At 39.4% G+C, this 23,778-nt stretch overlaps 1 long non-coding RNA gene across 1 annotated transcript in view; it reads left to right on the forward strand.

The window, feature by feature from the left end:
* The window catches only part of LOC129146692 (uncharacterized), an 88,303-nt gene continuing 64,525 nt past the window's right edge, over nucleotides 1-23,778 (forward strand). The window contains exons 1-2 of the long non-coding RNA XR_008553725.1: nucleotides 1-192; nucleotides 2,488-2,578. This is a non-coding gene — a long non-coding RNA (uncharacterized LOC129146692). The remainder of the gene's footprint in view (nucleotides 193-2,487; nucleotides 2,579-23,778) is intronic.

Below are 23,778 nucleotides of genomic sequence, written 5' to 3' on the forward strand. Positions count from 1 at the left end.
CAGATAGAGTGAAGACTTGCTGGGGGCTGGGAGGCCTGCCAGCCTCCCGGTCCCCCAGCACCCCTGCCTGCTGTGTACCGGGGTAAATCCCAATACAAAGACCTGCAAAAAGCCACTAAAGATTCTGACTCCTCCTTTACCCGGACTGCTGGATCAGAAAACCTGCTCTGTGGCCCATTCCTGCCCCTACAGGTGAGTTATTTAATCTCTTAGACTTAATTTCAGAATCCGAAAAACAAAACTAAATGCACCTCCTTTGCCTAGTTTTTATGAGAATTACTTGAGATAAAGTTTCTAAACCTCTGCTTAGATTCAGTGTCTTTTTCTACACAGATTCATGATCTAGGGAAAGCAGCCTTCTGCCTTTTAAATAGATCTATGATAATTTAAAACACTTCATTATATTTATAGAACCAGCTTAATTTCCATGAAATGATAGAAACATTTTTTTAGCACATAATTGAATAGTGAAAAATTCAGGATTGTTTTTGCCAAACCAAGAAAAACCAAATACAGAGTAGGGTTTTTTATTTTTTTTTTTTAATTATAAAATAAGGAAATAGAGAACTTTTGGTAATGATGTTTGGTAATTCAGGAAAAATAAGACTTTCATCTGGCATTTCATTGTAGTTTAATAGTTTTTGTGGCAGTGGATTTTTGGTTGGTTTCAGACTTTTGTCTAAGAGAAGCAGTTCATTTTGCAGAGATCTCTTCGAGTCAGGTGATATTAAACAGAAAGCTGAGAATGAAGATGGGAGTTTACTATGGGATAAAGCAGTGATGGGATGCATTGCCCCTGACACTCAGAGGGTAGTAATTGTAGGAATAATTGTGGTGTTAATAGTGGTGATGATAATAATAGCAGCATTATTGGAGACGTTACTGTATGGCAAGGATTATGTTAGGCACATTTCTTATGTTTTCTCTTTTACTCTAACTAATCTGTGTACTATTTTTGATCCCATATCACAGATGGGGAAAGCAAAGCCTAGCTAAAAATGCTGTTAACGAGGGAGAGGTGGATGAAGGAGCCTATGTTTGTAGTTTGTAGTGAGAATTAGTCTCTTAGCCTCCTTGAGATGTGCCCTTATGTAAGCACCCTATGAAGAAATGTCTTAGAGTTAAAATGGGTTCTTGCTAAAGCAATTATAAATCATTTTCCCATCTTCGATTCCTAGAATATTCCTATAAGTAAGGGTTTCTCAACCTCAGTGCTATTGACATTTTGCAGTGGAGAATTCTTTGTTTTGGAGGCTGCCTTTGTATTGTAGGATGGTTAACAGTATCCTTGGCCTCTATGCTGTAGATACAAATAACACCCTCTTGATTTTGACAACAAAAAATGTCCTCAGACATTGCCAAATGACAATATAGTCCCTCAGTGGCTGAGAACCACTGTTTGGAACCACTGTTGTTATGGAAGCTTCTAAGATGTCACAAAAATGTCCCACTCCTGGTAGTTAGAGGAACGTTTGTATTGCCTGAGTGATCAACAGCATACAATTCACAAATAGCAGTGAATAATAGAAACTCTGCCCTTTCCATTTTAAAAGGATGATTTATCCCTCTTGAAATCACTTGTAGGGTAAGGTAAAAGGTATCAGGCTTTTCTGCCCTCCCACCATCAGGATAGATGATGGATCCTTGTGGTCCTGAGTGCATGCCTGATGGCGGGCACCTGGAGCAGGGTGTGGGCATAGGTAGATGGGATTCACCTGGGCTGAGACTGGGCTTTTAAGGGGAGCATCACAGGGACGCCAGCAGATGCAGAGGAGCAGAAGCAGAATGAATGGTCAAAGGAGACCTGCGAGAGAAGCAGAGAGAAAGTGAGAGAACGTCAGAGAGCCCAGACAGAGGGAAGACTTGCTGGGGGCTGGGAGGCCTGCCAGCCTCCTGGCCCCCCAGCACCCCTGCCTGCTGTGTACCTGGTAAATCCCAATAAAAGCCTGCAAAAGCCACCGAGGGCTCCAGGACTCTCTCCTTTATCCTGTCTGCTTGGGATCATAGAAAACCAGCTCAGTGTCCTTCCGCCCGTTACATCACTGCTTTGGGAAGTTCTTTTTCATTTGTCTTATTTGTGTGAAGCGTAGTAACACCTTCAAGTTGATGCTGATCCAGGCTCCTTTGTGCATTATATACAAGGACACTTAGTTTTCTAGGGCTACTGTTGTTAAGTTGCCACAAATTTGGGTGACTTAAAACAATAGAAATTTAATGTCTCTTAGTTCTGGGACCTAGAAGTCCAAGGGACAGGCAGGACCATACTCTCTTTGAAGCTTCTAGGCAAGGATCCTTATTTGCTTCTTCCTAGTTCTGGTGGTTGCTGACAACCCTTTTTATATCTTGGTCAGTAGATGCGTCACAACTTAAAGCTTGAACATCCTATTTTGGATGACACAATTCAACCTATAACACTTGGCATATTCCTACAGAATATAGACCATCTAGGGAATCTTTGTGCTAATTATTTTTTGTTTATTCTTCCAGATAGACTTTGTTCTGGACTGTACCCCGGGCTCCTTTGTCCTCAGACTTGTGATGAGGTGACACCAGAGGAAAGCTCAGCAAGACACTGGAGGTTAGGAGGAGGGTTTATTTCCTGGGCTATCTCCTTGGCTGGCATGGGGTTGGCTGTGTTCCACCAAATCTTACAGCTCCGTCCCGGCGACCCTTGCCTTAACAACTGCCTTTTCTCTTTCCCTAGCCCCAGATCATAGCTGGTGGCTCTGCTGGTGCTGGCCCTCATGCAGCACCATCACTGTTGCTTTCCCTCAAGCTGTTAACCCTTTATGACACTCTCCCCCTGAGCCAGCCGAGCGTGCCCTTAGTTCTCTGCCAGACCCTGACTGATTGCAACACCAAATACAGCGAGTTTGTTTAGAGATAATGTCTGTTCCCGTCTCTTTAAATTACAGACCAAACTCTCTTCCAAATTTGTATTTTCCCTACCTCTTACATGAGCAGATGAAGTTTCTGACAGGTTGGCGCTGGGCCACATCAGATGAAGACATGTAGCCTGTTCCTGTTTATTCTTTTGGACTGATTGTAGTCAAGTGGCATTGGCCTTTGCAGGAGAACTGTCTTTTCTTTTAGGAATGATTCACATTTGCATTTATCCCCTTCTTTTTGCTTATGAAATTGCATTTGCCCTTGGCCGAGGTAGGGCACAGGTGAGACATATTGGTCTTCTTGTAATTTGGAACCAAACCATTCATTGCTTACATACCGTTCATCAAAATGGACAGGAATGGCGTGTCTGGCTTGGCCCTTAGCGACCTGGACCAAGTTAGGAGCCATTTCACAGCTTTCCATGGAGGTAACGTCATGTCAGAGCTGGGCTCTGCGCCTTCCTCCTCTGTGAGTGGACGGAGCTCTCTGGACACCAGGTGTAGGTTGTATCTGACTCCACTCACCATAGTCTTTGCATCGTGGCCATGAAAGGATGAACATGCAGTTAATGGTTAAGGCAGCAGATGCTAAATATTCACTTTCTTCTCTTCTCATTTTCCTAATTTTAAAGGCAAGTAGGGGAGCTCAGGCGGATGCTGCGGGAGGGGGACTTTAGCAGGAGGAGACAAACAGTCAAGGTCTGGAGAATGGAAGGAAGAGTGTGAGGTTTGGAGTTTTTGCAGCTTTTGTTGGTTCGTGGAGTGTTTGATCGTAGACTTCTTGTTTGATTGAAGTTTCTGGGGGACCTTGAGAACAACCCCCTAACCTCTCTCCCTTCCCATGTCTACTTGAGGCTGGAGGAATGAAGTGCCAGACAGGGCCTGGTGGAAACAAAGCAAGAGCTGGCTGCAGGGCTTGAGGGAAATCCCTCCTTCCTGGGTGTCCAGACCTTGGCTCACCAGTACAGGAAGGGAAGCAGAGCTTGACCACGTTGGCCAGGGCTGGAGCTGGGCCATTTCTCTAGGACTCCAAGGAGGGAGGATGAGTGTCCACACAGCGCCAGGAGTTGAAAACAGAGGAGTCATTGAGTTACTGAAAGTACAAAAGACTTTAAGGGGGATGGGATCTCATCCTGCTCTGTCAAGTATTGTGTATTCTAAAAACTCTTTGATGCTTTTACCTTCCAGTTGGGTTTTTATGACTGAAGAAGTGCTAGTGAGAAAGTATAGGTGTAAAATAAATGATACCTAAAAGAGAAATGGAGAACACATTAAATTACTGTGTGGACATAGAGGAGAAAATTCACTGATCCACTTATAGACTGTTCTGGGAACTAAAGGACATTCAACTTGACCTATCAACTACTTTCTTCAGCTCTTTACAAAGGTCCAATCTCCTGGGGGGTAGAAATTCAATCATCTGCAAAGCTTTTTCATATATTCTTTCTCGCATATACCCACATATACACATACATATTTATAAAATTCATTTTATTTTACAATCCTGTGAAATGAAACAGGCAGGTATGATAGTTCTAATTTTAGATGAGGAAATTGAGGCTTAGAGAAGGTGAATGGCTCACTTAGAGAAAGTAAATAAGTCAAGCTAACGCCTGGTAAGTAAACTATCAAAGTAAACTATCAAATGTCACCAGAAGCAGAGCTAGAAATGGAACTCAGATGCTTTTAACACATGTAACTATATACAAAATATAAAATGCCTTTAGTTACCTTATAGTGTATCCTGCCAGGAATATCCCAACTAGGGCAGAAATTGCCAAAGCATTTTGCAGTAAAAACAAGGACAAGCAGAGCATCTAGGGAGTAGGGAGGAAATACAGAGAAGTCAGCCCACCAGGGGGCTGAAATAGCAGGACTCAGAGAGTGATTGGGCAATCTTAGGAGCTGGATCAGTAGATTTGTGGCAGGAGATGGGGTGTTGACTCATAAATCTTATCTGTTCCATATCTTTAGGCAGCCCTTACCTGTACTGAGGTAGGGCTTTCATCCATCAAAAGACGAGATGGCTAAGCCCTCTCTAGCATTTTAGTGTTCGTGGGTCCAGATAGGACAGTCAAAGACTCCAGCTTTGGGGTTTAAGTCCCATTTTCAAAGGCTTCTTGTCTATATTTTATTAACCCAGTGAGTGGGGTGAGTGATAAGATTAAAATATCACACTTACCTTTCCTCTACATTGTTGCTGTTGCATTGTTGCTCCTGAAATTTCAAAATGTTAGAACAGCTGCAATAAAAACTTCAGTTTGCAGTTGGTGTTTGATGTATTATAGTCCAGTGAAGCAATCACCCTCAACAAGTTTCATATTGCACAGTGCCCAGGAGCGCTGAGAGGATTTGTGCTCAGTCACGCCATCCTTTCTCTTCAAAGGGAACAACAGATGCAATCGTAATCCTCCAGAAAATCTGCAATCATATTCTGCTTTACTTGAAGACTTTTTCAGATAGCCTAAAGTTTAACCATTTTGAGTAACTTGAAGAGACAGTTTTGCCAGCAGCTTGGCCTTGTTGAAAGCAAACATTTGAACTGCATGGCCAGATAAAAGGTATATCAGCTGTCAGGGTAGCAGAGCATGTTGTCATGGGGGTCAGGAGATGGAGGAAAATGGATCACTGGCTGCTCATGACATGCCAGTCGCTTTTCCTACTTTTACCTCATAACAGCTTGCTGTGGTATGTATTAATATTCCTACTTTACACTTGACAAACTGAGACTAAGGGAGATTAAGTAACTAGCTAAAGGGTATACAAATGATAGCACTAGGACTGCTACCAAGTCTTGATCTTATCATTATTCCACACTGCCTGTTAGAAATATAATTTAGAAATATATCACACCATTGCATCATCTCAGGGGACTCTTCATTTAGGAATTTAAGTAAGACATTTTGAGTTAGGATCTAAATTTTTTGATTTGTGGTATACATCTTTTTTCCCAGACCTTGACCAAATGTGTAGAATTCAAGTAAGTTCAGCATATACTTACTAAATCTAATTTGCCCAACTGTTCCTCCATTTTATGGAAAGATTGATTTCAAATTACAAACAGCAACAAAGTATCATTAGTTTAATTATATTTCCTTTGTTATATAGTGTAAACCCCAAATTGTTTTGCACTGTCTTGAGTATATGTGTATTCTAATACACTTGGTGTTTTACTTGGAAATGGTTTATGCCTTGTGGTGTTTGTTGTGTATTGATAGTTGGAAGCCTCGAGTGGCATGCTAGATTTGGCCAGTTCTATCTAGACTTTAAGTTAGATTTTACCCTTCTGTATTCATTTCTGGATCTCATTAGCCCTTCCTCTCACCTTACGTACCTGAAGTATCTCATGCTAGTCTTTGGCTACAGAGGGATGTCCTTCCTTTGAGCGACCAAGACTTTGGTCTCACACTCTTTTATTGTGTGTCCCAGAAACTGTTCCAGGTGCTGGAGGCACCTTTTCCCATCAAATGTTTTATTACTGAATATCTTAGCTGGGTGTGAAGCAATTTGATTATCAAATTATAGTATACCAAGGTAGGATGTGAGTGATTTATAGGGAGTCTTTGTCTTAAAAAAAAAAAAAATTAAATATTCCTCTGAGGAATGGATGGCTTGTAAGAGAGATGTATCTCTAGTTCCCCTCCCCTTTTAACTTATAAGTAAAATATTATAGAAAAGATCGTTTTTTACAGGAGTATTTATTTATTTTTTAAAGATTTATTTATTATCGCTTCTCGGCCTTTTGGCTAAGATCAAGTGTAAAGATTTATTTATTTTTATACAAGAATTGGGGTACAGGCCAGAGATGTGGGGGGTGAGAGGATCCACCAGAGACAGAGTGGGGGACAGAACAGGCAGACAGACCAAAGTACACTGCTGAGGGGAGCAGCGGGCAAGACAGGAGAGGGCTGTCCTGCCATATGGGTTTCTCCCTGGCCGGCCGGGAATCGAACTCGTGCTGCAGTGACTGCAGATTTCTTCATAGGTTGCGTCTTAACCCCTGTGCCACCAGGGAGGCCCCAGGAGTATTTATTTTTTATTTATATATATGTTACATCATTGTTCATTTTTAAACAATGTTTGCTTCCCCCCCAGGTGTATTTAAAATTAAATGACCACATTGTAATGTTAATGTTTTCCATTTTTGTATGTATACTATATGTTTCATGTAAATATAGTTGTTTAAGTTCACACAGGCAGCAAAGTGAGAGGGCAGAAACTCAGACTTAACCTAATTTGGTTGACTTTTCAATTCTCTGATCTTTGGCTGTCTTTCTACACAACTATTGATGGAAAATCTGAAATTTAGTGCTGTCCTGTTTTGAAACTTGGGAATACAAGAAAAGTGTCTACAAGATAGATTTCACTGTTGCTTTCAGTCTAAAATGTAGACAGTGTGAAGGTTTATATACATTCAAAATGTATCTCTTGTGGTTCACATTAGGACTTTTTATCCTTGCTGCTAGGCAGATATCAGCAGTTCACAAGTGAAATAGTAAGTCAGATAGGCGGGACACGGCTGCTTAGACTAGAGAGTCCCCTTTGGAGATATTTTTTTTCTGGTTATGTTAGTATTTGGCATAAATAAATCTCTGCTACTTTGACTGTTCAGATATCCAGAGGTAGTTGGCATGTAGATCTTATGAAGCCAAATGCAAATCTTTGTATAGCTGTAAGATTTCAAAAGGAAGAGCTAAGGGCTTTGGGATAACTTACTAAATTACTGTCAATTTGTTTTTATATGTATCTTGTCTAATCTTAAAAATAAAACAATTTCTTTAAAATTGCTGTAGGTAAATTAACCAACAGTACACACTGACTGTAGGTATTTTTTCCTCTTATGAAGTGGTATTAGAATCTCTCGCTGTCTTTTTATTGAGTTTGGATGTGTTAGCAGATCATTATCAACTCAATCATAGGATTTATTTCTAAACAGTTTAACTGAGGAAACACTGTCTTGACTTGCCTAAAAAAATTACACTTGAAAAACAAATTGTGGCAACATATCCCATTATTCTCAGGTGGAAATTACTCATGTCAGCGTTCAGGTAAAGGATATTTGGCATGGTTATCAACTGGCCATGGATGAAACAAACCAGAATTCCAATTGGAATCCAGAACATGCAGCCTACATTACTGCTTTTCCATTGATGAAAAATGCTCTTTTCCTTTTTAGTACCATTATGGACCTAATTGGGCAAACCCAGATTTTGAGATGTGAACAAAATTTTATATATATATATATATATATAGTTTATATATATATATAAAATTATATAGTTTTTATAGTTTATATAGTTTTTAAAATTATATAGTTTTATAATTTGCATGTACTTACTGAGACAAATTCCATTTCCACTTTTTCTGTGCATTGTTTTTAGATTTACCATATTAATAATTAGTGTCCTTTCTATATTAGTAGATATAATATTTTAGCATCATCTTAACCATAATGTTCATCCTCATCATATACCAACACTTATGAAAAAAGGGATGCTAGAGCTTATGTATGGAAAGGCGGGGGAATTGGTTGGTGTTATACAGTGGAGATAACCACTCTCTGGAACTCAGCATTTTTCTGGAGTGGTGCTTAGTATTTCCATAGCCATTTGTAAATATTAATGGAAAACTGTAGCAACTGAAGCAGGCTACTGAGGATTCAGACCCTTCAGGCATATGATTGAGAACTCTAATGTCCATGAAATCCCAGTACATAGAGAGTACACACACAGCATCTCGATGGTGGAACTGCAAATTATTTTTATAAATCAAGTCCAAATTCATACTTTAATCTGTGAAAACTGTGAAAACCAATAAAAGCCATAAATACCAAGAATAAGAGAACTTTTGCCCTATATAATGTGAAACTGAAATAACAATGTATCGGCATCCATCACCACAGAAAGTACCAACTTAGATGATATTTTGTTTAAATTGTTAAAATACAATTTTAAAAATAGTTCTGTACTTACTTCCATTTGAAAACAAAGAATAATTAAATATTTGTATGATTTTAAAAAAAAGAACTCTACTGAGGACATCCTGGAATTAGAGGACATTCATGGAATTAGAAATGGAAGAAAGAAGTTGTAATTATCAACCATTCAGTCATCCTCCAGTTTTCTCAGTTTTAATGATTTTAGCCTCTTCTGTTTGTTCCCTTGGCCCTAGGGGTGGTTACTGCACCCTGCAGCTTGCCTCCATTCTATCTCTTCTTACCCTTCTAGCTATTTGGTTAACAATTTGAGTAGAGGGTTTCCATCTTCCCAGGTATTGCAGCACTGTTCCAAGATTGGCCTGTCTTTGTTTCTGTCTTAAATGTCAGCCTGTCACACAGAGCTACTGAAGTTCCTTGCACAGAGGGTGGCAAGAGGAGAGCAGCACTCCTGAAAGACTGATGACGGGAGTAGGAAGGGAGAGATCACAAACAGGCAGACTTGCTGGGAATTTGTTGCGTGTTATGTACAACATGATTGCCATTCGTCCTGGGGTGAAGGCAGTGGGAATGAAAATGAAGACACCAAAGAGTGAGGAGTGAAAGAACACACTGTGACAGGACCTAGGAAAAGGGCCTTTACCTGCTGAGCTGCTACAGTAGGGTAAGAAAGAGTCCACAGCATCTAGTCTAGGCACAAACACCTGCCCATCACTGTGTTTATACACAATTTGTGTATATTTCCTGATCAAAGTACAAAATACACCCCTCAGTAAATACAGAGCTCAAGAGTCAGATGTCTAGTCTGCCATCAGAAATTCTGCTATTTCATCACTTAGGTTGTGATAGCGGCAGCACAGTGGAAGAACACTTAAGCTAGGATGGGAGGCTGCAGTTACAGTTTGAGAAGGCAGGAGGGGTGAGAACAGTACCAGCCAGAGATCATATCAAACAGATACAAAAATGTCGCACACATTTAGTGTCAAGAACTTGATCCATTCATTAATGCTTTTACTACTTCCGTGCCAAAGTAGGTCGTAAGTTAGGGAAGCCCTTCATTTTAAGTTTTATATGACAGCTTGCTTTCCTCCCATCACATTGTGAATTTATGGCAATAAATCCCCTCCATAGATGTGTGCCTGCCTCCATTAACTGTCTTAGTGTCGTTGCTCTAAAGGCTTTATTCTCATGTTATAAACACACAAGAAAGGGAGATAAAAAGAATCTTTAATTTGTGGCAAACATTTGATATAGAGTCCTTTAGTTATGTAGGTTCTGTTCACCAGCTGTGTTCTGGGTAAAGGACAGGAAGCATGCAGAGTTTCCTTACTGCTATTCAATGTTTTATTGGAAGTCCTAGCTGGAACAGTTAAATAAGAGACAGGCGTAAGAGAATCCAAATTTGAAAAGAAGTAAAACTAGCACTGTTTACAGATGATATGATACTATACATAGTAAGCCAAAAAAGACTACCAAAAAATTACTGTAGTCAATAAATGAAGTCAGAGCTTCTGTTTGAAAAAGGAAAAATATCTCTCAAATACTGAAAAAGGACATGGATTATAATGACATAGTGATAATATCTGTAATGACATTTGTGGATAATTTTAAAATTTTTGTTATTAAGATAAGGCAAAATAAAATCAATTAATTTTTATTTGCTACTGTAATATTGCTTTAGTAGAGAAGACTCAGTCTTTAGTTTTGTAGTTTCTAGAAATATCTTGCTTACGCAAATATACTGTGCACATGCGCTATAGATTGGATGCTTATGCCCCATGCCCCTCATTCATAAATTAAATCCTAACACTGTGTGGTGGTGTGGGGAGTGTGTTTGGGAGATGATTAGATCATTATGATCTGTTATGATGGAGTCCTCATGAATGGGATCATTGCTCCTATACAAGAGGTCCCTGAAGAGCTCTCTCATCCCTTCTCATGTGAGAACACAGCAAGAAGATGGCCTTCTATGAACCAGGAGGAGGGTTCTCTTTAGTCACCAAGTCTGCTTATGTCTTGATGTTGGACCTCTCAGCCACGTGGGAAGTAAAATGTCTGTTGTGTATAAACCACTCGGTTTATGGCTATTGCATTCTGAATGGCCTCACATAGCATGCAGTGCTGATAAACTCTCTTTCTCATTGAATAAAAATAAGAATGTCCTCATATAAGCACTCAGATTGAGTCTCAGGATGTGCGAGTCTGTCTAGGTGGCGTGGTCAAGGTGCTGACATTTCCAGCAGGGTGTTTTCTCAAGAAGCAACAGATGTTTGCTTGTGATGCCACTATCACTCTTGGGGGGGCACAGAGAATTTTTATTAGAGATGTAACACGACCAGTTTTCCAACTTGGAAAATTAATGTTTAAATCACAAGGAGGGGTAAGGGGAAGAGACAACAAATGGTGGTTAGAATTTTTTTTTTTAGGTTTTTATTTATACAAAATAGCTGGTGTACAGGCCAGAGGTGTGGGAGGGTGAGAGGATTCACCAGAGACAGAACGGGGAACAGAACAGGCAGACGGACTGAAATACACTGCTGAGGGGAGCAGCGGGGTGCAACAGGAGAGGTCTGCCGCGCCATGTGGGAATCTCCCTGGCCGGCTGGGAATCGAACCTGCGCTGTGGAGGCTGCGGACAGCTTCATAGCACTGTGCTCAACCGGCTGCGCCACTGGGGTGGCCTGGTGGTTAGAATTTAATTGCACTTATTCTTAATTTTTAGTTTAGTGGAGTTTTTGTTGCAAAATGGAAGAAATCTGTCTACTTTTTAAAAAATAGAAACAATTGCAGGTTATAAGGCCTGTAGCACCATTCTCTGTTTAATTTTGTAAATGTGCTTTTATTCTTCCAGAGAGGTTTTCCCTGGAAGTTTAAAATTGGAGGCCTTTTCTAGCTGTATACATGCCAGATATTAGCCAGACAAGGTGATCTTTCAAGGGTGCACCAACCTCTTTTTGTTTATGTGAAAAGCACATTTGTGAATATAGTCTGATTTCTGTATTATATACTCTTCTATGTTCTCTTTAGAAATGAGTGTGGAAGTTGTTAAGAAGATGAAAATAATCAAATAGATAAGTCACAAAGAAAGTGTGGTGAGAAAGGAAAGGCAGATAAACTAGAAGTTTGGTCTTACTTAGCAGAAAAATAATTTTCTATAGATTTGTGGTCTTATGGGTATGCCTCTGTATATTGTAATCTTGACTTTTTTTAATGAATAAAAGCTAAATAGTCATTTACAGGGGTAAAGAATCAGTTGAGTACAATAATGTAAATACATTAGAAGATAAATTACTTTTCATAACTTGGGTGTTTTGTAACTGTAGTCAATGCCAGAAAATATGAAGAACTACTGAAGAAATATTTGTGTTCACATACATTTAAATGGAAAGAAGTTTCCTTATGCCTTTCATCAATAATGGCTTCACAACTTTTCTACACTGAAGTGATAGGAAAGTTTTTGAGGTTCACCTGACGTGGAACAGCCCTTGATTGCTATGAAATCTGAGGTAGAAGAGGCATTAATGAATTACATCCCCATATGGGGTATTTCCTATGTGAATCCGCCTGAAATGATTTATTAAGCACCTATTTGGGACAGGGAATATAATACATATAAAGGTCTGTTTTTCAGGCTGGGACATGTCAGGAGCAAAGATTGGTTTAGAGAGGACTCTAATTCAGTGGTTTTCTGGGAAGGGGTGGCTAATGGATCTTGACAAGCTCCACCGACGATTTTGTGGGGGAAGCAGCCACTTGCCTTTCATTTGTGCAGGTGAGTCATACATTTTGCGGTCACTAGATGGCAGTATAACACCAATAGGAAACCCACTTTTTCCATTTTTGTTAAAGCAAACTTAATGCTATGATTTAAAGAAAACTCTAGGAAAAGGGGTAATATTGTGTGAGGGGTAATAAAATATATCTGCAAGTATTTTAAAATAAAAATGCAAAACCAGATCATTCTCGGGCCTGAAAAATGGTCTTAATTCTCTTCTTGCTCTCAGACAGTTCAGGTCTATAACTTGGTTTTTCTGTCTGGAATAAGCTAAAATAATCTTAGAATGTTCTTTTTTCTTATTCCTGGAAGAAGTTTTGATACTCCTTTATCTAAGCAAACCTTTTAAGAAAGGCGATACTGTTTTAGTCATGGGAAAGGAAAAAAAAAAAGAAAAAATATATTCCAAACTCGATCCCCTACATACAGAGAGCCCTGCCCACCTGTACTTAGGTGTAACCACCCAGACACTTACCTTAGGCACCTTGTCACCTGGTTGGTTCTCACCTAGGTTTTCAGTCTCCTCCTAATGTATTAAACCCTTTAGTGTCTCATCAGGGCACTTACAGGAACAGGCGATCTGCTTGTAGCATTGTCAGAAATAGAGAGCTTACACTAACTCCTTCTTTGTCCAGCAAATGTTAGTAAGTTTCTGCTAAGTAATGGGCACTCTGCCAGGTGTTGGGGATGAAGACCCTGTCCCAGGGCTCATGTTACTTATTATTTAGGTGTTCATTAAGTAAACAATCATAATTAGCAAGAACAAAAAATTATAATTATTTGAAAGGTAATAGAAAGATACAATGCTAAGTGATCAATAATGGGTGACTGACTTGATTCATTCAACAAGTGCTTGTCGACAGACCACTCTGCGTCAGGTACTGTTCTAGGTCCTAGAGAGTTCACCATGAACTAAATGGCAAAGATTTCTGCCCAGTTGGACAATTCTTTTGAGGAACACAACAAAGCAATACATTAATTTTATAGTGTATTGGAAATTAAGTGCTGTGGAGAAATATAAAGCAGAAGAGGGAGAGAAGCAGAATTGAGAGGAATGTGAGATTTTTAATACTGCAGTCACAGAGTCTCTCACTGAGAAGGCAGCATATGCCTGAAAACTTGAAAGAAACAAGGGAGAGAGCTGTAGGTGGGGAGTAGCATGTGCAAAGTCTGTGAAACAAGAACGTATCTGGTGAGTTTAAGTAACAAGTGGAGGCTGATGTGACTGAATAGGGAAATAAGACATCATCTTCTTATGAGAGTATCACTTTTACTGTTGTGTTTGAATAATCTTCTACGCAGTAAAAGAGGGAAGGTAGGACGCCAGCAATCCAGGGTTGTATAGTAGAGGTATGAGAAGTGGTAGAACTCCAGCTGGGTTGTGTAGAACCAACAGGATTTCCTGATGATTGGATGAGACTGATGAGGTAAAGAGAAGTCAGCAGTGATTGTCAGGGATTTGATCTGGTTAACTGAAGAGTGCAGGGACCATCAATTGAGATGGAAAGTTTGAGGGTGGAGTAGAATTTTGGGATACAGATGAGAGGTTCAGTTTAGGACATATTAAACTTGAAGAGCTTGTAAGTCATCCAAAGATAAATACTTTAACTGAGTTTGGGTGGGAGATATAAAGTTGGGAATTGACATCATTTAGATGGTATTGAAAGCTACAAAATTGGATTAGTGATTTAGTCAGGGGTGTGTACAGGGGACCAGAAGTCTTCTGAAGAAGTGCCATCCCAACAGGAGTCTGAAGGATGAGTATGTTTGCTGGGTGGAGAGTAGTACTCTTTCCCATCAACACCACCACTAATCCACTAATTCATTGATGCACAGGGAAAAAAGGACCTTTTTAATCATAGAGATCCTTTATTGTATGCTGGACAAGATTCTTGGGGTGAGAAGATAGCTTCCCTTTAATAGTTCCATGAACTTTAAAATGAAATATTAAAGTAGGCAGAGCCTAGAACATTTCCTGATAGTTTAGAAAAAAATCACATGTAAAAATGAGGTGTGGGGCCTCCCTGGTGGCGCAAGTGTTAAAGACAGCACTATCAAGCTATCGCCAGTCACTGCAGCACAAGTTCGATTGCCCGGACCACCAGAGAAATGACTCACACGACGCAGCAGACCTCTCCTGTCTCACCCGCTGCTCCCCTCCGCAGTGTAGTTTCAGTCACTCTGCCTGTTCTGCTCCCCACTCTGTCTCTGGTGAATTGTCTCTCCCTCCCCCCTGCCTCTGGCCTATACCCCAGCTCTGGTATGCATAAATAAATAAATCTTTAAAAAAAATGAGGTGTGATCTTTATCATTGAAAATGACTTTGTGATTTCCAAGTGTTGAAGCAGTTTAGAGGTTAGGTTAGCTGTCACCAATGGTGAGAACACAGATTGTCTCTCTCACTGAGACAGAGCATTGTGGGAACTTGATGTGTACTGGTCGAAGTAGGTCATCAGGGAGGCAAGTAGTCTCTGCGGACATCGATCTTGAGTCAGACTGCTTGGCGTTGAGTTCCAGGGCTGCCACTTACCAGCTGTGTAACTATAAGCATGTTCCTTAAATTATTTGTTTCTGCCTAAATAAAATAAACAGAAAGCTAGTTGGGCAATGAGGTTCTAGTGAGAACATGGTAAGGTGCTCAAAGTGTTTAGAATGTAGTAAGGCTTCAATAATAGTATGTAATTGCACTTTTTTATTGCTGTGAATCAGCATGGAATTAGTTGGGGTTTTTTTTGTTTTGTTTTGTTTTGCTTTTTGTTTTAGTGAGGTACATCGTGTAGCTTCCAGGAGCACATTTTTTCATCAAGCAGTCACCAGATGTCCAGTCACCATCTACTACCAACCAGTCGGCCATTTTCTTCTTCCCTTCTGTCCCTTTGGTAGCCACCCATTCTGCTATCAGAGTCTAAGGGATTGTATTTGTTTTCTTTATATTCCACAAATGAATGAAATTATATGGTATTTGATTTCCTTCTGACTTATTTCACTTAACAACATCCCCTCAAGGTCCACCATAGAGTTAATTTTTAAGATGGAGACAACAGAAGCAGTCAGGTATATTTCTGAAGAAGAAAAACAAAATGAAATTGGATAATAAAATACCCACGAGCCATTTATTACAGTTTTACATAGACTGTCAAATATCAAGACTGTAAAATAATGCCACACATTTATCGAGCATGCTACAAGTACAGCACTACAGGTATTGCCTTTCTTTATCTTTCCTATCCCATGTGGTTGACAGAATTTACCATATTTTATCTGTTGGGATATCAGACTTGGAATTGCAGCTAAGGGTATAAAACTTGTGAGTGGTAGATCAGGAATTGAAAGACGTTATCTTTCAAGCTCTTCAAATCACTCTCCCAGTTTTCTCCTGCTGCAGAACCTCTTAATTATAGCAGATCATCTCTGAAGTACACTGCTCATAATTAAAGGTTTTAACACAGAAATTCTCCTGTGAGGAGTAGAAGAAGAAAACCTGACTTTCACATGCTAGCAACACTTGCTTCCATAAGGATTTTGAAATCTGGGCAACCCTTTTGTATTCACTTAGATTTCTAAACACAGTGAAGATATGGCCAAGCATACCTCTAAGATATGTGAAGTTGATGGCAGCACGCTATTTGCCTGGAACCATTGATTAGGCTATAATGGCTGGAGAAATGAGTCAGATCCTTCCTCCTCTGCTTTGCTTAGAGTTAGTGCAATCATGTGCATACCACGGCAGCATTGAATGGTAGCAGGACAGTCTTTTTAAATGTCTTTAAATTCCAGAAAGATTGATTTGGGTTTCCATCTCTATCTCCATTGAATTTTTAAGTTCTACTTTTCACAAATGCCATAAACTCCCTTCTGAAACTAGCCAAAGCCGCATTTCTGAGCCTGCTTGGTATTGCTGGAAACCGGCATTAAAGTAGGCTCTTTCTTGACCTACTAAACATAGAGCTTCCATATGATGCAGCAATTCCACTCCTAGGTATTTACCCAAAGGACACAGAAACATCCATTCCAAAGAGCACCTGCACCCCTATGTTTAGAGCAGCACTGTTTACAATAGCTAAGCTATGGAAACAGCCCAAATGCCCAAAAATAGATGACTGGATCAAGAAGATGTGGTACATATACACCATGGAATATTACTCAGCATTCAAAAAAGATAAACACATGCAATTTGCAGCAACATGGATGGCGCTGGAAGGGATCATGCTCAGCGAAATAAGCCAGAAAGAAAAAGAAAAATACCGGATGGTCTCACTCATAGCAGGAATCTAGAAAACTTAAATAAGGGACCAGGAAAATGAATAACTATAAGAAAGTGAAAATCAAAATCAACAAACAACTATGAACCAGAAACACTCTATGGGGGGTGGGGTGCGGGGAGGGGAGGGATTGGGGTCAAAATAAGGGGGTTGCAATTGTATGGGGAATATAAAAATAAAATTAAAAAAAATCATGGCTTTAAAAAAAAATAAAGTAGGCTCTGCTGCTATCACTACCGTGTGGGAGTGAAATGTCTGCCTACTATTTAGCTGTTTCTCTTTGTTTCAGGTGCACTGTCTATGCTCAGAGCTGATCCAAATTACAGAAACACTGTTTTTTTGGTAGGACATCTTGGCTCTAATGTAAAGGCAAAATAACAAATTGTTTATTGCCTGTGAAATCAGACATTCTGGGTAGATACTTACTGGTTAACTTTGTGTGTTCTCCAGACAGGTTTCCAAGAAACAGCTCTAGGGCAAAGGAGATCATTACTCTGCTCACATTTTTCTTCTAGAATTACATGTTTTTGGGTCCAAAAAAGGCCACATTTTGGAGTATATCCAAATCACCATGCGCATGTTCCTTTCTTGACCACAGTTCCTCCAACACAAATCAAATTTAGAAGCTTCCTATAGTTCCAGATGGTCAGAATCTGAACATACCTAATTACCATTTCCCACTGGAATTCATGCCAACTAGGGGCTGATTTTCTGCCCAAATGACATCTACGTTCTCCCTAGTAAGTTATGATTCCTGCATCTTGCCTTTTGCCAATTACTAAAATGAAATAAAAATGTTATGTGTTTACAGAATTACTTTCTTCATTCAGTGTATAGTAGCCAAAAAGAGAGAAGTAGAAAGGTTCTCTTAATTTCGGTTGTTCAAAATGAAGGAATTGTTAAATAGACCTTAGTTAGGTCTTTAAAATATCTATTATTTCTGAAATTACTCTTCTTAGCCCCGATTCCAACTAGTGGCGTTATGAGCACAGCTGTTGTTCAGCTCGTAACCCCTCACATCACTCTGCATCACATCCTTTGTTTAGCCATCAACTATTGTGAGAAATAAATATGGACAAGATTAAATTCTACCCTGTATAGTTTTGTAGAAAGCAGATATATTCAAAACATAAAATAGTACTGTCAGTCTGTGTCACAAAGAATTAGTATTTTTAGGGGAGAGTGTAAGATCAGTGATTAGCCACAGGCTCCTCTGTAACTTGAGTCTGCTTTTCTTCTGACATGGTTACAAATAACCCAGATTATTTCAGAAAATTAAAAACCTGTAACATAAGACAGAATGTTACGTGTTTTCATGGAATTTAAACAAACTACTGAGGGGGAGCAGGGATGGAAAAATTCATTCTACCTGGGAGCATCTGGTGGTCTTTGTAGAGGCAGTGCTGCCTGAGCTGGCTTTGGTGGGTAGAGTTGGGACCAAACATCTGTAGGCAGAGTGAAATGCTATAGGGAGAGGTACAGTGGAAGGTGCAAGAGTTCTTGTTAATATAAAGCATCAACAATGTGAATCAGACGAGCAGAGTGAGTGAAATCAAGAGACTGAGAGGTTGACAGGGAGGTGGAAACTTGTGGAAGCCCTTCAAAATCCAGCAAAGAAGTTTAGATTTTATCTTCTAGGTCAGCAGTCCCCTGAATCAGCTCTGCAGTGTACCGGTCCCACCACATGCACCAAGAGTGAAATCTAAATATTTGAAAGTTCATTACAGACATTAGAATAGTTAATATCCAGATGAGAATTTGTGCAGTAAGGACTGTTGCTTTATTTCAAGACCTTTGTCTACGAAATATTTTAAATGTTACTGTGGAAAGGAGTGCCTTGGGACTATGCAGAGTTAACATTTACATAGCATAACTGTGCTAGGTGTTGTTTTATGTTGCATGTATTTGCTCTTGTAATCCTCTGACACTTTGTGAGGTAGGTGTTGTCATTATTATCCTCATTTCATATATGTGAAACTTCAAGCACAAGGACTTAGGAACATATCCAGGATCGCAAGCTTGTAAGTAGTAAACATGGGACTTGAACCCATGTGGTCTGATTAATTGCAGGGTCTGTTTTTACTCAGTGTCATACCAAGCACATTTAATGCTGAGAAGTGAGTGGGGAGCTCGTGAAGGTTTTGGAGCAGGAGAGTGACATGCACATAATTAAGTTTAAAGACGATGAGGCTGGTTGCTTTGCAAAGACTTAGAGGATTAATAGGTTGAATTCATTAGGGAAGCATTTTTTTGATTTTACCATAAAAAATTTCAAACACAGAGAAGTTGAAAGAGCAGAAGAATGAAAATCTGTATGCTTAGCCCCCAGATTCAGTTGTTAACATTTTGTTATTTTTGTTTTATGCATTTTTTCCTCTGGAGCCATTGGAAGGTAAGTTCCAGGAATCATTACTCTTCACTGTCAAATGCTTCAACATGTTCTGCTAAGGTCCAAGTGAGCGGTAATGAACACTACAGTAGCAAGACAGAGGGAGTGAAGTAAGAGAGGAATGGATTATTCATTTGAAATTGCCTTCGGAAGACATTTAACGTAAGGTGGTTTTTTCCTTAGATCTTGATAAGGTTCCGGGCCACTTTGCCTCATATTGGTCAGTGTGCTCTTTAAGAAGGGAGTTAGTTTTATAATGGGCATAAGCAAAATACAAATTGGTCATGCCAAAATATAATCCATGTAATCTGAAAACTCTGTGATACAACTTCACTGATTCATATTGTTGATGCTTTTTATTAATAAGAATAGTACAGTTTTCAATTTGGGGCCACATACCATGTCCTAAGCATTTTTTTGGTGGATATTTTACATATCCACAAATAAAAAGGAATTATTGGAAATAAAAGGAATTGTTGTTAATCTTTTCTCTTTGGGAATTTGGGCCCACATCATCATCCTTTAAATTTGAACATTGACATCCTACTGGGATTCTGCTGTTTGTGGTTTCAGTTCAAATTAGCCATCTCCTCAGTGTGAATATATCTAAAGCTCGTTACCTACCAAAATGATTAAGCTTTCTTGGAGAAATGCCTGGTTATAGGGCAGGAAAATCCAGATTTTACCTGCAATATCTTATTGGCCAGAAAACCAGAAAAGGCTTAAAGAATGACTCAGACTTGTCAAGAAACTCTTGAAAGCTATCCTGTTAATCAAATTCTCGACAATTTGAACTTCAGAAATAATGATAATGATAAGGAAGTGTAACAAATATAAAAATTCCTTGATTCCATAGTGATAATAGAAAGACATAGAGAAAGAGGAAAAAAGAAAATCTCTTCTTTAAATCAGAATGCTAGCTAATAAATGCAGTGACAGAATTAAAAAAATCGTTTATAAACTCCCCAGTGTAATCATTGATTTTAATGAAGAACATCTCTGAATACCCAAATCATTGGGTGCCAGGTTGTTGAGTGACAGAGTACTCAAGCAGTTTGAAAGCATCATACTCATTGCTTATTAATTACAGAGGAACAAAAATATCACTTTGCAAGGGAGGCCTCTGGCAGTGACGGCTCCACCAAATGATTGTGTTCATCATTGCAACAGTGGTCTGCCCTGACTTTTGATGCTTCCAAATTTGATCCAGTGAGAACTATCTATTATCACCTAAATGTAATTTTGCTGGAAATTTTTTTTGTGAAGGAACCTTCAAACAAAATCAGACAGTGGAACATTCTGTAGAACAACTGGTCTGAACTCATTGTAAAGATTCAGCATCATGAAGATCAAAGGGAGATGATGGGAAACTGAAGATATGACATCTAAATGTAATGTGAGTTTGATTAGAGTCAGAATTTATTTTTTTAAAGATTTATTCATACAAGCATTGGGTACAGTCAGAAGCGTGGGAGGGTGAGAGAATTCACCAGAGCGGGGAGCAGAGCAGGCAGACTGATGAAGTACACTGCTGAGGGGAGCAGCGGGCTGCAGGAGAGGTCTGCGCGCCATGTGGGACCCTCGCTGGTAGCCGAGGATCGAACTGGCGCTGCAGAGGCTGCTGTCAGCTTCGCAGCCCAGTGCTCAGCTGCTGCGCCACCGTGGAGGCCCTAGAGTCGAAATTTAAAGAAAAGCTATGAAAAATGTTTTAGGGACAAGTGGAGCAATTTCAATATGGTTGGGTTGTTGAGTGATATATTCAGTTTCTCAAGGTCTGATAATATGTCAGGTTAGGTGGTAGAGTGGCCTTGTTCATGGGCTAAAGTGCTTTGGGGTAAAGTATATTGTATACAGCCTTCCTTTGGATGGCTTGGCAGAAGTAAGTTCTTGTAAGTACCTATATAGGATGAAGTAGGTGCAGCAAGATAATTTATCATTGCTGTGTGTAGGTAAGGGGTATGCCAGTGCTCATTGCACTGTTCTTTAATTTTGTGTGGATTTGAATTTTTTGAAAATAAAAAAGTTACTATGTACGGAACTCATTGCGAGAAAATATTTTTCCATCCTATTCTCTTGTCTTCCGATAATCAGTTAACCTCCTAGGAAGTAAAACTTCTTTTTTTTTTTCTTTAAAGATTTATTTATTTATGCATACAAGAGCTGGGATGCAGGCCAGAGATGCAGCGGTGAGTGGACTCACCAGAGACAGAGTGGGGAGCAGAACAGGCAGATCTACTGAAATACACTGCTGAGGGGAGCAGTGGGCAAGACAGGAGAGGTCTGCTGCACCATGTGGGTCACCTTCCTGGCCGGGGATCTACCCCATGCTGCGGCAGCTGTGGATAGCTTCATAGTGCTGCGTCTTAACCCCTTGCACCACCAGGGAGGCCCCGGAAGTAAAACTTCTGCTTTAACTTATTAGTTTTGTTCCCTTTTTGGGGTTACTCTGAGATTTGGTCTCATCCCATTTTCTTGGAGGTGATGATGTTGCAGATACATACCTTCTTTTGGGGCACTCCTTTGATTGAGATCCAAAGTGACAGCAAGGGACCTTGAGAAGGTCTTGGTTCTTGTTATTCCCTGCAGCTGCAAGAATGGGTTCCAGAAGGCCAGTGAAGAAATGTGATAAAATACATGGCACATTCCTTATGGTTCATGAGAAGGCTTGAAAGATCCCTGGAATGGGTAGGAGAGAAATACCTTGAGACTCTTTACATGCAAGTCTGCTAAAGCCATCATGTCAATGCATTTTATAGCATTTTGTCTGCCTCCTTTGGTTGACAGATTTTGGCAGCCTTGAAAAGGTAGTCATGCATTTTGAACTACTTGCAAGGGACATTCTTGGGTGCCTTCCATACAAGAAAAGATGATAGAGAGAAAAGAAAGGGGAGATTTATTTTCTGACAAATTATTCAAAGGTTACATAGAATCAAGTCACAACTTTGTAGTTGCCATGGATCTTTCGAAACCCTGACTGGTAAGTTACAGAATTTCATTGAACAGTTATAGGATGGAAGAGAAGGTGATGGGATTCTTTGCTAAATGAAGTTTATATATTAGGTGACTTATAATGAGTGACCTTAATTGAATACCTTCCATGTGCTTCCTTGTAATACAAGGTTTTGGTGTTATTTTACTACCTGTACTTTAGAAACTCAAGAATACCTCAACGATTCTATCTTAACCTTCTAGTGTTTTTGTAAAGGGAGAATATCTGACTTTCATGTTTTTACTGAGTTTAAGAACTATTTGGGGGATTAGGATTTGGATAAGGGTCTATGGCTTTCTTTTTTTTTTTCCTCCCTGAGAATAATGGCAGCCAGCTGAAGGTTTAAGATGGTTTGAAGGGAGCTAGGATATGCAGATTGTATTTATGTCATTGAGAAACTAATCATTGAGTACCCAGTAGGTACCAGGCACAGTGCCACTGAAGGTAAAAACACGAGAAGATGGCATTGCATTGCACGGGGTCTGTTTGGTGACTGTGACACAAGGACATGTGTTTGGGGGAGCTTGACTGTTTCCTGCTCTGATGGTCTTCATGGGCTGACATCACTACCCTCTTTTTATAATACATTAAATCCAAGGCCAAAAGACCTCTAACCAATCCCTTCTTGGACTAGTCCAGTTTTGTCTCACACAATTTATTGGGGGAAATGAGTTCCATATGTTTAGTAAAGTTGTTCCAGAACTACCTCCTTGCTGGCTCATTTTTTAGTATTTTGGGATTTGGTGGTTTGTGTTTATGGTCAACAAATGCATGATCTTCATGACTTCAGTGTCTTCTTTAACACACACCTCTTCAACCATTCTGCCTTTCAGATGTGAAAATCTATGCATCCTTAGTCTATCATTTTTCTTTATGCATGTGTGAGAGGGTTGATAATCTTTAAAACCACTAGCTTTCCATTCCAACTCTGTTTTCTATAAAAAATGAATGTAAACATCCTTTACAAATTAGGGGAGAGAAACTTTTCATTCTGTTGCATAAGATATATATATATAGATATATATATATAAATATTTATAATTACCCTTGCACAGTTCTAGATAAATCACCGAGGATTAATGCATCACTTATGGAGACTGACTTGTGTTCTCTCTCCAGAACTGTCTATCCAGAACTCTGACCATCCAGGGATTTTATTATCCTTATGATTTTATTCTCCATTGCTCATTTGAGTTGCTTACCTGCTCAGAAAGTCCCAATGCAAACTGCATTCTTACTAAATTTTATTTTTCATTTTCCATAATCCAAGGCCATTCAAAATCATTTATTCCTCAAATAATATTCACTTTAAAGTGTCACGGTTTATCATTGATAACATTTTTTAGGAAAAAACTTTTTTTTAGGCTTTATTTTGAGCCATACAACCAGGATTGGATTTAGGGTTTTGGTGACGCTTTTACCTTATTTTCCCAAAATCCATTTTCCTTCTTTCTTCAAACTCTTATTTCAAGTTAAGTGTCTGACAATAGAGTCATATTTATGGGTGTTTAAACTTATTTATTTTTATACTTAGTATATT

This window comes from Talpa occidentalis, unplaced genomic scaffold (assembly GCF_014898055.3).
Source record: "Talpa occidentalis isolate TD23 unplaced genomic scaffold, MPIMG_talOcc4v2.1 talOcc4.4, whole genome shotgun sequence".
Taxonomy (NCBI): domain Eukaryota; kingdom Metazoa; phylum Chordata; class Mammalia; order Eulipotyphla; family Talpidae; genus Talpa; species Talpa occidentalis.